This window comes from Desmodus rotundus, chromosome 4 (assembly GCF_022682495.2).
Source record: "Desmodus rotundus isolate HL8 chromosome 4, HLdesRot8A.1, whole genome shotgun sequence".
Taxonomy (NCBI): Eukaryota; Metazoa; Chordata; class Mammalia; order Chiroptera; family Phyllostomidae; genus Desmodus; species Desmodus rotundus.
The window spans coordinates 842,581-853,110 of record NC_071390.1 but is presented as its reverse complement, the minus strand read 5'-3'; the positions used below and the strand labels follow the sequence as shown (position 1 = coordinate 853,110).

General features: G+C 61.7%; 1 protein-coding gene and 1 long non-coding RNA gene across 4 annotated transcripts in view; both read left to right on the top strand.

Annotated features, from left to right (window-relative positions):
- The first annotated feature begins 1,395 nt into the window (after positions 1-1,395).
- On the top strand, positions 1,396-4,482 carry LOC128780712 (uncharacterized). The gene is made up of 3 exons (XR_008426720.1): positions 1,396-1,733; positions 1,840-2,185; positions 3,713-4,482. It is a non-coding gene; the product is annotated as an uncharacterized lncRNA (long non-coding RNA).
- Positions 4,483-7,100: 2,618 nt separating this feature from the next.
- The window catches only part of JAKMIP3 (Janus kinase and microtubule interacting protein 3), a 50,459-nt gene continuing 47,029 nt past the window's right edge, over positions 7,101-10,530 (top strand). For all 3 annotated transcript variants that reach the window (XM_053923008.1, XM_053923007.1, XM_053923006.1), the window contains exon 1: positions 7,101-7,229. The gene's annotated coding sequence lies outside the window, so the exon portion shown is untranslated. The remainder of the gene's footprint in view (positions 7,230-10,530) is intronic.

The following is a 10,530-nucleotide window of genomic DNA, read 5'->3' as shown; positions in this document are numbered from 1 at the left end:
CCAACTGACTAGAAAATTTCCTGCCAGGTTTCCACCCCCCGAGGCCGGAAAAGGTGCCCAGAGGGAAGGAATAATCCCAGTTGTCTGTTTCCCTGGCAGCACGACTGGGTGGGGACTCTTCTGAGTGATGGGCAGGACAGCCGAGGGGTTGTTTTCCCAGCTTCCCGGGACTCTCAGTCCTGGCCGGGGCGCCTGCTGACTGGTCACGCTGTTCTGTTTCCCTTTCTCTTCCAGGAAAACAACTTTTCCACGAATTCCCACTGCTGTCTGTACTTCGCTGGGGCTATTTTTGGAGTCAGTGTGATGAAATATTTAGAACTGTCAACAAAGTGCTCGCCGGGTGTCTCCAGCCGGCGCCGGCCGCGGCCCCACGGGCCAGGGAACAGGAGAGGGTGCCCGATGGGAGCCTGCCCTGCGTGTGCCCGAAATGCTCAAAACAGGAAGCGGGGGCTCCTGGAGCGGGGCCTCCGGCAGCTGCACGGCAGCCCGGGCGCGGCCGCCACTGTGGTTGGTCCTTGTCCCTGAGGCAATAGCTCAGCTGCCCTGCGAGGACATGCGGAACGGCCTGTGCGTTCTGACTGCGCGCAGGCAGGGACCGCACGCTGAGCAAACACTGTCAGGAGACCGGTCACGTGGGGCGGGGCGGTGGGGGGGGTTGGCTGCTGGGAGTAGGGAAGCAGGTCTGGCACCCCAGCCGCCTGCCGCACTGTGACTGCGCCCCTCCCCTCCGTGGAAGCCCCATGGCCGCACCAGGGAGGCAGAACTCATTCAGGCCACGCAGAGGGCGCCCCCAGAGCCTCAGCCCTGTTTAACCAGTCTGCTCCCGTGTCCTGGGAGAATGGCAGGCGGGGCTCCTGGGATGCACTGGGGGGCCCAGGTTGGGCTAGGCAGGGAACAGTCGAAGGTGCTGGCTGGCCTCGGTGCCTAGGGCTGATCCTGCTACTTGACAAGTGTGGACACAGAAAGGCGCCCCCAGCAGGAGGGAGGAGGGGCTGCCGGTGTAGGAGGAGGTGTGGGCACACAAAAACAAGCAGGATGCGGGGACCCAGGGACCAGGGCTGGAGCCCTCTCCTCCAGGGCAGCTGTTGGGGGAAGCCCGAGGACACGGGTGAGACAGTGGCTGCCCGGACGAGAGCCCTGGACGGGGAAGGGCATTAAAGAGCTGAGCTCGAGGGCCCAGGCCTGAGTCCGGCAGCAACACAGGCAGAGCCAGAGGGTGCTGGGGTCCCCCAGCCGCACCTGCGCAGGAGGGCCAGGAGTCCAGAAGGGCCCTGTACTCCCTCCCTTCCCCGCGTTCTTTACGAGGCAGAGCAGAGATCTGCATTTGCAGTGATGGTAATAATCAGCCCCTGGGGTCTGCACCTTTGTCAGGTCCTCTCCCAGGACCAGGGTGGGCGAGCTGGTCGGAAAAGACCTTTCCACCCCCGGGGGGGGGAGGGAGGGGGGGCTTCCCTGCAGCCACACACAGGAGCTGAGCTTGGATAAGGTCAGGACCAGCCATCCCCGCCAGCTCTCTGGCTTTTCCGGTTCCGTCCAGGACGCGCCTTTTGCAAACGTGCCCCCTTGGGTCTACCATCTGTCGGCCTCGGTGCTCTGGCCCAGCAGCCCAGGCTGGTGGGTGGATGGATGCATGTCTGTCTGCATCAGCTCTCCTGAGGACTCCCATCCTGGAGCCCATCAGGGACAGCCCGTGTCATATGGCCTAGGTGTGACAGCACACAGGTGGCACACGGGTAAGAGCCAGGGAAGGTGTCCGCTGGAGTCAACCGGCAGTGTGGGGGAGGCTGGCCATGTGAGAGGGGCTTTGACCATCTCTTCTCTGCCTCTTCCCAGATCCAGGCCTCCTGTGCGGCCATGGCCACTGAGGAGCCAGCCTGCCCCGTGTGGGGAATGAGTGAGGAGCCATGCATTGCCCCCCCCTTCATTCCTATGCGTACAAGGGCAAGGGCTGTCCTCGGATCTCTTTCTGCAGGCGTGGTCAGGAATGGCCCTGGAGCGCAGGACTCCCGCCACTGGCTCCACACCGCCCCCTGCTGTACGAGATGCAGAAACCAGAAAGTGCCCCAGACTAGAAGCTGTGTGTCTGAGAATGTTGATGGCCATCGTGTTCGTCACAGATGCGCCTGGTAAGGCGCCGAGGTGGCCCTCAGCAGGAGGATGGAGAAACGGACCGTGGGAAGCTCAGGTAAGGTGGTGATATCAAACTGCTCGTGCTCGCCCCACCCGCACGCTGCGTGATCCCGTTCAGTGAACTCCGCACTGCCCCAGTCTGTGGTGGGGAGTACCCGGAGGGAATCGGCCTGGGAGTGTGGGGCGCCATCGGCACGCTCTGGGCAGGCAGCCGCATTCCGTGTCCTGATGGGGTTCGGGCCACAGTACACGGACGAACCCCTGTGGCAAAGTGCGCTGAGTGGCGTGCCGAGATGGGAGCCTTTCTCTGAAAAATCATTGCGCTCCAGGGGGTGAGGAGCATGTTGCGGTGCCCAGGGGTGACGTGTGCTCTCTGCAGCTTACTTTGAAATGCATCAACAGGGAGAGGGACGGAGGGACGGCCCGAGGGATGCGGAGACAGTCTGAGAGTGGATGTGTGCGTGTCCGCATGCAGCTCTGTCAACCTTCTTATATACTGGGAAATTCTCGCGATAACATGGGGGAAAGGAGTAAAGGAAAGTACAGGGTTTCTTTAAGTACTGAACTTGGGTCTAGAGGCAAAGGAAGGCAGGACACCTCCTTGGTACCTTCGTGTGGTCGGCCTACAGGCGTGGCAGGGAGTCTGCCTCAGGGATGGTGCTTTGGGGTACAGTGACCTTTCCCAGGCAAGACCTGCCTGTTGCCTGGAGACACTGACTTGATTATCTGTGGGCTTGCCCATTCCTTCATCTGGTTCCCTCATTCGTCAGTACGAATTTGTGAGCACCCACTATTTACCAGGCGCCCAACGAGCAGAGGTCTGGCTTTGGCAAAGGGGCAGGAATCTGAAGTGAATGGAACAACCCTGGGTAAACACTGTGGTCTGGTGGGGGAAGGCGTATGTGTGAGACTCCAATGCCAGCAGAGAGTTGTGCAACGTTTACACTTTGTCACAGTGTTTACTTACAGTGTGTTTAGTGCAGACTTTGTACCGTGTTTGTGTACTTTCTTCCAGTGTTTATACACAGTGTATACAGTGCATACTTTTTAATGTGTGTATATACTGTGTATAAAGTGCACACACTTCGTTACAGTGTGTTTATACTGTGTATAAAGCGCTCGCGCGGTTACAGTGTGTACATACAGTATCTATAGTACACACTTTGTTACAGTGTGTATACACAGCGTATATATAGTGCCCACTTTGTTACTGTGTTTATATATCATGTATACAGTGCATACACCTTGTTACAGTGTGTATAACAGTGTGTATATAATTCAGACTCTGTTACTGTGTTTATACACCACGTACAAGCACGCACACTTTGTTGCAGCGGGACTTGCTGAGCTGTTGGGAGAGGGTAGGAGGGGGTTGGGGGCACAAGGCTGCGCAGCCTCCCCAGCAGACACACACATGCGCGTAGGCACAACATGCGATCAGTGTCCACGGGTGTTTTCAGGGAACTGAGTGAAAGACACACCTGCAGGGAGAACAGGGAAAGACAGGTGTCTCAGTCAGCGCGGATGACTATACACGTGGTCACAGACCGGGCGCTTCAATGACAAACGCTGTCTTCCACAGCTCTGGAGGCTGAAAGTCCCGTCGGGCTCTGGCGGGAACCTTCCTTCAGGCTCAGATGGCAGCTGTCTCGTCCTGTCCTCCTGTGGCAGAGAGAAGGGCAGGAAGCAACTTCTCTGGTGACTGTATAAAGATGCTCATCCCATCACATGGCTCCCACGCCCCTGACCTCATCTGACCCTCATCACCTCCCTGAGACCCGGCCTCATGCTGTTGCAATGGAGCCTGGGGTTCAACGCATGAGTCTGGGGGCACCCAGACACTCACTCTACAGCGAGAGGCTGGACAGGTGGGCTGGGCCCGTTCTTGCAGGGCCTGGTTTATCCGCCACGGGGTCCGGTGTTACCCGTGTTACAGATGAGGAATCCAAGACACAGTGGGTGAGGCATCTCTGTCACCAACGAGAAACAGCAGAGCGGGAATCAGACTGGGTGACGTGGCTCCTGAGTCTCTTGTCCTTTACGCCATGCCAGTGATGGCTGCTGGGTTTGGGGGCAGGGACGTGGAGCTGATCCTCAGTGGGCATCGTCAGACGGTGCTGGCAGGGGCAAGGTTAACACAGCATGTCTGGCCTCAACTGGTGTGGCTCAGTGGACTGAGCGCCGGCCTGTGAACCAAAGGGTCGCTGGCTCGGTTCCCAGTATGGGCAAGTGACTGGGTTACGGGCCAGCTCCCTGGGTGGGGACGTGCGAGAGGCAACCACACATTGATGTTTCTCTCCCTCTCTTTCTCCCTCCCTTCCCCTCTCTGAAGATAAATAAACAAAATATTAAAACACACACACAGAGCATGTCTGGCTACTTAGCTGAGGTGGGTGGTCGACAGTGGTCGACTGCCTCTGTGAGTACTGCCAGTGAGCTGACTTCCAGAGTGGGTGTCTTCCGAGGTCCAATCCAGAAGCGACGCCTCCGTTTCTAAGAAACTGAATGCAACTAAGTGTAGCTTTTGTGATCATTCGCCTGCCATCCATCCATCCACCCGCCCGCCCATCCCCCCATCCTCTGTCTGTCTCCAGCCCCCAACTCAGGTCAGCTCCTAAGCCCTGTTTTTCATGACCTGGATGTTCTCATGCGTCCAGGACAACGGTGACTTTGTAGAAATGGGCCTCGGGTTGGGCTTGTCAGATGTTTGCTGACTGACGCAGGCACGACTTTGGTCAGGAATACTGCAGAAACTGTGTTTTTCTGTTACCATATTTAAGAACATTTTTGTTGTTGAAACTATTACAGATGTTCCCCATTCCCCCACCGCTTTCACCCCCTCCACCAGGCCCGGTGCACCCTCCATTACGCCTTTGAGGCATGTTGAACTGGCCGGTCCCATCCACTTCCACTCCAGGCGGGGGCGCTGCCGGCCAGGTTTCCCCTCCGAGAGCACACCTCCAGTGGTTGTTTGTGAGTGGCTTGGGAGGAGGTGGGGGAGGCTCCTCGCACAGCCACGAGCCCGCCTGTCGGCAAACGCACGCTCACGAGCCCTGGGCCTTGAGCAGGCAGAGCGGCATCCCCGCCCTCTCCCCACCTGTGTGTTTGGTTTTATGGGGCACCCCCAGAAAGTGACTGGCCAGTAAGGAGGTTCGGCTGCCCCCCCTGGTATTGGCTGGAAAAGGACAGAGGGCATTGCAGCCCGTCTCAGAGTGGCGGAGGGACAGTGGGGAGGAGGAGGGACGTTGGGGAGGGGGCCCCAGTGGCTCCCTTAGAGCAGGAGTGTGGCACCCACTCGCTTGGAAGGAAGGTCACTGAGACCTGTGTCTACACTGCTGCTCAGGCACTTCGGGGGGCTGGGAGCCTGGGGGACAGACTGGGGGGACAGGCCTTTGGGAGTGGGCCCAGGTGTGCACATGTGTTGTTCCGTGTGCTCGCTCACGCAGTGCTCCGGCTGTGGAGGCGGCCTGACAGCCAGGGGCAGAAGTGCGATGTCCGCAGGGGCGCCGGCCACCTTCCCCAGCCATGCCGCCAGCCTCGGCACGGACACTCACAGGAGTGGTGGACGGTGGTGTGGGGGTGGACGATGAGGGGCTGAACACACCTGACCTCCCTGACCAAGGCCCACCTGGCTGCGGCGGCTGCCCAGTTGTCGATCAGCAGCTGAGACCACCGTGGGGCTGCCACTCGGCATCACACGAGGGGCAGCACATTGATCCCCTGGGTGTCACCGGAGTGGACGCTCACCTGAGCTGTGGGTTTCCTTCCCCGCCCACCGGGCTTCCCCGGAGAGCTCCATCGGAGACACACCGAGCACTTCCTCACTGTACACTGACCCATCTGCCGTGCCTCTGACTGCAGAGCCAGCGGCCGCGGCCAACACCGCGGGCCTTGCAAGTCTACCCTGCGTGCGGAAGGCAGGGGAGGCCGGCCGGCCTGTTTAAGGTGCCCCAGGGGCCTGGTGCCCTGGCCAGGTAGCTCAGCTGGTTAGAGCATCGTCCCAATGCTGCAGGGCTGTGGGCTCAACCCCTGGTCAGGGCACGTGCAAGAAACATGCAATAAATGCATAAACATGCGGAGAAACAAGTTGACGTCTCTCTCCACCCTCTCTAAAATGAATTTAAAAGTAAAATTTAAAAAAGGTGCCCCGAGGTGTCCATTGGGAGAGAAAACAGCCCTGGCTGTTTCTTTACCAGCAACCAATGAATGGTACTGGCTTCCCTGTGGCCAGCAGGCCCAGGGCACAGGGATGGGGGAAGGGTGGAGCAGGCACCCCCTCCGTCACACTGAAGGGTCCTCTGTGCCCAGAGCTTTGGGGTCTGCGGGCTTATCTGCCTTGGTATCCAGGGAAGGCGTGCGTTCCACCAGGGGACATGTTACGTGAATTCAGGCTTCCATGAAACCACGTTTACCCTTCCTGCATGCCACGTTTATTAAATTAACTCATTTAACTCCCCCAGCATCTCTCAGGAGTGGGCGTGGGTTTCTCCCCATTTTACAGCTGGACACCCAGACCTGGAGCGCCTGGCGGCGGCAGGGCCGGGACCGCGCCAGAGGCCGGGCTCGCACGCACTCGCGGATCTGATTCCGAGCAGCCATAGGATCGGCTCCTGCAAGTCTGCGGGAGCGTCCCTCTCGCCGGGGCGGTGCAAGGCAGCGCTGGGAGATGGGGAGCCGCGAGTTCACCGATAAAACACACAAGTCTGCTCGGCTGCTGACACCCCGCGTGAAACGGGGGTGAGTAACCCGGCCGTGAGCGGGGATTCATTATTGGGCGCGGGTCAGGGCGGGCAACCCCGGCCGCCTCCGTCGTCCCCGCCCTCCGCGCACTCTGCGCAGCAGCCGGGAGATTCTCAGCAAAGGCGTTTTCCGATCCTAACAGACCGCAACCCCGCTCGGTGGAAGAAAACGATGAGCAGAAAAGGAAGAGGTGGGGCCGGGGTGTCGCGGAGCCGCACGACCGGCGGCAGGGAGTGTCGGGGGAGGGCCTGGGTTTGGGGCGCCCGCCCGCGGTGACGCGCGCCCCCCGCCCGCCGCAGCGCCGCTGCAGTGGCCGAGCGGGACCGTCGGACGCCGCCGCCCGCCCGCGGAGAGCCTTGGTGAGCAGCCGCCGGCCGCCCCGGTCCCTCTCCCCGGCCCCCGGCCCCGGTCCCCGCCCGCCGCCGCAGTTGGGCCGGGCCTCTGCGCTCCCCGCACCTGGCACGGCGCGCCCCGGGGCTCTGGCGCTCTGCGTGCGCGGCGGGATGGCCTGGGGTGGCCCGGAGGCGGTGGAGTGAGATTCTGACTCCCGGGTCGTCCCGAGTAGGGGTCCTTCTGCCCCTGCAGGGCCCCAGGGCCCCATTTCGCCCGCGCTCCTCTCCCGGGAACCGCTGCGGGCCGCGGCGCACAGGCCTGGCCCGGGAAGCGCCGGGTGGCGCAGGTGCGCAGGAGGCCTCGGGCTCGGGCGTGTCTGTGTCGCCGGCTGATCCGCCCTCAGGAAGGCGCGGCCTCTGCAGGGATTTTATTTTTATATTTTGGGGTCCAGTTCTGCAATCTCACGCGCTCGGGTTCCCGGGTGGCAGCGTGGCTGTCGGATGCTGACTGGAAGCCGCGGAAGGAGAGTTTGGTTGGGGTCCGAGGCAGAGAGGGGGCCGGCCTCAGGTTTCCCAGAGCAAACCCGCGCGCCTGGCCTTTGACCTTGCGGTCGGGGAGGGGCCGAGGGGGTGTTCGCTCCCTTCCCCGCTCTGCTGGGGGTTCTGACCCCACACTCCCTTCCTGCAGCGAGGTTGTCACTGCTCCGTGTGGCCTGCAAATCTAAGGAGCCAGGTGGCAAGGGCCCATCAGCTTCTGACTGAGGACAGTAGGCGTGGGAGACGCCCCTTTGCCTGGGCTGCCCCCAGGAGCAGGCGCTGCTAGGCCAGGGGCACCCTGGAGGGCTGCCGGGAAGGGTGGAGTGGAGAGGGACCCGGCCCTGTGTCCACCCGGGCTCAGGGTGAAAAGCAAAGGGAAGCCCAGCTCCTTCACTGTTTTTCTGAAAGCTGATTCGTGCCTGTGAGTTAAGACTCTCTTCGGCAAGACCCGTGACGCTTTCTCCGCATCACTGCGCATCTCCCAGCGATTCCGCCGGTGGAGTCCACCATAAGGGGCTGAACTTCCCTGCTAGAAGTGTTCCCGGGATCTGTCAACAGAGTGCGTGTGGCAGGCGCTGGCTCTCCGGAGGAAGAACGTGGCTCCCGACAGGCCATGTCCAGCTCTGCGCCTGGGCTGCGGAGGGCCACCTGGGGTGGGGGCGGCTCTGTGTCTGTAAAGAACAGTAGCACCAACGGCCGAGCCGATTGGGGTCCTGGCCACTAACCAGGAGGGAGCAAACAGCCCGCATCTCTCTCCTGACCTGGCTGGACGCATCCACTCTCTCCCAAAAATAATATGGTGGGAGAAGAGGAGTGCTGGTGCGTTTCGGCTGGGAAGATATCATGTCGATTTCACACGGGACTTCCTGGCAACCCCGCGGCGTCCTGTACGCGTTTGTTGTTTCAGGGCCGCGTGTTGAGATGTGACCGGTGTTCACCTCGCTGTCCATCCTGATGCCACCTGCTGGGAACCAGGTCCAGCAAGGGAGGGGCCACAGACGGGTGGGCGCAGGTGGGTGCAGGCCAGACACGCAGAGCACAGCAGGACCCGCTCCGTCCGCTCACAGGCCGGGGGCCCCAGCAGCCACACTCAGGGCTGCCTTGCCTGGTGGCAGTTGGTGGCATCGTGGTCAACATGTTCCAGGCTCCAGCTCAGCACGAGTTTGCCTTTATGATGTCTGCAAGATCTAGGGGATGCTGAAGGGTGCGTACCAAGGAACAGTTATAAAAAAGCAAAGACCAGAAAGAATGATGCCACAAAGTCACCTGTTTCGTGCTGCCTGCTCTGGTTTCGCCACCTGTGTCTCCTGTGTCACAGTCCGTGGGCATCACCCTGATGGGGAGAACGGGCTGACGAAGACCCCAAAGAATCCTGAGGAAGCCGGTGAGGAGCCTCGAGGCAGGTGGAGCTGATGCCACCTCTGGGCACCAGGCTTGGGCCATGTCCTCAAGGAGCCTGCACGGGAGGAAATGACAGTATCAGAGAACCATCTAGAAGCAAGGAGTCCGTGACCGAAGAGAGGAGGGCCTTGTCCACGTGGAACTGTCATCATAGGTCCTGCGTCTCTCCATGTCACTCAGGGACTTCAGGGCCTCCCCAGGCCTCGTCCTCCGCTCTGGACACCCTCCTGCTAGCGGAGTGGCTCTGGTCACCCTCCACACCCACCGGCCCCCAGGAGGGTGTTAGTGTGGCGTCTGGGCACTCCAGGTAGCGACCCCTCCGTCCGTGGCTCTGGGCTGCGTGCAGCCGAGATGCGCAGCTGGCTGGGCACCAGGTCTGTCTGCTCGCCCCCCTCCAGTTTGCCGGCTCCTCACATCAGCTGCCATGAGAAATGTTCACCAAACCAGGACAGGAGAGCCACTCGCTCCGCCACCCTCGGCCGGCCGGCCCTGTGGACGGCCTTCCTCCCCCCACACTCATCGGTTTTGAGGTGTGGCTGTGCGCTCCGTTCTTGCTGCTCCGGGTGCCGCCGGCTTTGGGTTTTCTTCTCCGGCATCTGTGACGTCACACGAAGCCTTCGTGGGCGTCTTTTGTGTTCTAAGCCAGGGTGCTGCTGGCCAGCAGCTTCCCGCCCGAGCTGTCTCGGTTGGGGCCCTTGGTGCCAAGTCTCTGATGCCCCAGACGGAGGCTCGTCGAGGCCCCAAAGCACTTATCTCAGGAGAAGCCCCGGCTCGAGGTCTCCACTAGCACCAGGGCCTCCGTGCCGACTTGGGGGCCGGACGGTCCCCGTGCTGGGGCACCTGCAGGGTCCTCTGACCGAGACCTGGGAGGACAGAGGGCGGCATTTGCTCCTGCCTGGCAGCTGGAGCGCCTTGTCGGGGGGCACTTCCACCCTGGCTCCCAGAACTTTCCCGTGCTTCTCTCCTCTGCAGGGGCGCAGACCCACGCGGGGGGGCCCGGGGAGTTGGGGTGAGCTGGCAGACACTGGGGGGTGGGGCCGGCGGGGTCAGCGGGAGGCTGGGCCAGAGCCTCCACAGGCAGCCCCACGAAGGGGCCAGTGCTTGCAGGGCTGGCGCCCAAAGCCAGGTCCACGGTGGTCAGTGGCAGCAGGGCTGGCGGGGACCGCTGGTAGGTGGGGCACCCCCTGCTCCCAGGGGAGGCGTGTCGGTGAGCTGAAGCTGGGGTGGAACGGGACAGGCAGCACCTCGGACAGCACCCACCCTGGGCAGGTGCGTGGGCAGGTGCCCCTCCCTTCGGGACTCCTCCCTGCCTCCCAGGGGCTGCACCGCTGCCCCACCGCCCGCCCGCCCCAGGAAGGCAGCTGGTGGCTCTGGAGGAGGCTCGTTAGGG